Raw genomic sequence first — 1,951 nt, 5'->3', positions numbered from 1 at the left:
CTGTCTATGTAGATGTGTTGTCTTAATTAAATGATTGCTCTGGATGTTTTTTTTTTTTGTTTTCATATTGAAGAATAGTAGAGTTTGAAAATCAGTTAAGGACCGATTGCTATGGTTTGCAAATTTACTGTTTTGGAAAAAATTTGAAATAATATGTGAAGTTACACCATCGAAAACTGTTTCACGATTTTTATTATTTTAGTTTCGTTAAAGGCTAACATATATGTATGCATGTAAGACGGTGTCTATTTACGTAGCTGAATGCAATCTTTGTCAGGCACTTTCTATAGCAATAGCTTGCCACGTTCGTACAAATGCGTTAGAGCGCTAGTAAATCTCGATTCTGCCATGCTGTTCGATCTGCTACAACATGTTCAAAATTTGGATAAGGAATATTACATGTCAAGCAACTATATAAGGATTATATTTTCTGCCTTTATCCTTAAGATGGGCACGTGGTGGCGTAAATGTAGCTTTAGATTTCAATAAAATAAATTCACCCAACAATTCTGCAAGAAAATTGTCGGAGATAATCTGAGCAAAATCATCATGAATACAAACAGGCTCATTCTGTACACCATCCCAATGCTTAGTAATATTACGAGTAAAAAATAATTGATCATATGTTGTAAAATTAACTGCCTTTAAACAACGAGCAGCTAAATCTTTAGTAATAAGTTTTCCCTATTTGTGATGAACCATGAATACAAAAACAAAATGGTTCAATACCTATATTGCCTGTGGCACTTTATTCGTTTGCAATGGCTTATAATAATGTCCATGTTGATTGGCGCTTTCGCTCGCTGTACAGGATTAGTTATATCTTGTATAAATGGATTATAATGGGACAATTCCATGTCCATGTTGTTTTTTTTGATTATCATCTTTAGTGGTGATTTTTTTGAATATCATCTTTAGTAGTTGAAGTATAAACATTTGTATTGCAGCTCACAGGCAAATCCAAATTTGCGCTTCTGTAAAAAAGTACACAAGGCACTTCCCAATCAAGTGTAAACCTACGGACTCTTGTATTGAAACGGAATTTACTCGGCCACCGGTCTATCGGTAGAAAACGCCTTGTTTAATAATCACCTGAAATGAAATAAAAGAATAAAAAAATTATGAAAATTTATAAAAATATTAAAAGGGAACGATACTAGTATACTTACCAACTACAAGTTTTTCTTCATAATGAAAATTCATTCAAAAATGTCTCTATACTCATTTCCATGAATGAATGACATTTTGAATGAACGTAACAAGGTTGCCGCTCGTATGATATTCCCCCTTTTTTGTTTCTTAAGCGGTGAACACATTATAGGCGATACCATGGGACCACAATTCGGATCCATGAGATCCGACAAGTACGACAAGTCATACGCGAGCTAGGTAGGTGCCCGACACACCCTACCAACAACTATGGTTCGAGACACACCAAAAACAAAAAAAAAAAAAACAAACAACCAAATGAGAAAAAAGGGGAGGAAGAGAGAAAGAAAAACTTTTTTCCATTCATCGTCCAAATAAGTATATTTTACAAAAGAGAAATAGGCACATTTTAAGCACAATTTATTTGTTAAATATATATATTTACCAACTGAAAAAGCAGAGATCGACGTAATCCCGCTTAATGCGAGCTATGCTTTCGCTGGCGATGCAACCCCGCTTCCCGCAGCTGCACTAATAGGGTGCACTTATAGGGTGCGAAACCCATGTGGAGATTGAGATGGGCCTTCAATGAGCGTGTGCCCACACACTCGGCACACAAATTCCTGGCCGCCCGCGGAGTCTGGGCGCACCCAAAAGACCCCCTCATAACCCCGATAAAAACGGGTGTACCACGAGGGTCCCTCGTCATAATATCGAACTGTCAACCTTATGCGGTTTAAGTTCCGTGGCACATTTAAAAACGTAATGAGAAGATTGAGGCGAAAGAAAGTGGTATCATTAT

The 1,951-nt window shown here is 36.6% G+C and overlaps 1 long non-coding RNA gene across 1 annotated transcript; it reads right to left on the bottom strand.

Annotated features, from left to right (window-relative positions):
- Positions 1-721: 721 nt before the first annotated feature.
- On the bottom strand, positions 722-1,217 carry LOC137254551 (uncharacterized). The gene is made up of 2 exons (XR_010954026.1): positions 1,170-1,217; positions 722-1,092 (listed from the first exon to the last, which is right to left on the bottom strand). It is a non-coding gene; the product is annotated as an uncharacterized lncRNA (long non-coding RNA).
- Positions 1,218-1,951: the final 734 nt, after the last annotated feature.

Source organism: Eurosta solidaginis, chromosome 5 (assembly GCF_040869045.1).
Source record: "Eurosta solidaginis isolate ZX-2024a chromosome 5, ASM4086904v1, whole genome shotgun sequence".
NCBI classification, from domain to species: domain Eukaryota; kingdom Metazoa; phylum Arthropoda; class Insecta; order Diptera; family Tephritidae; genus Eurosta; species Eurosta solidaginis.
Note: the sequence above shows the minus strand (reverse complement) of the source record. Positions and strands in the feature narration are given on the sequence as shown.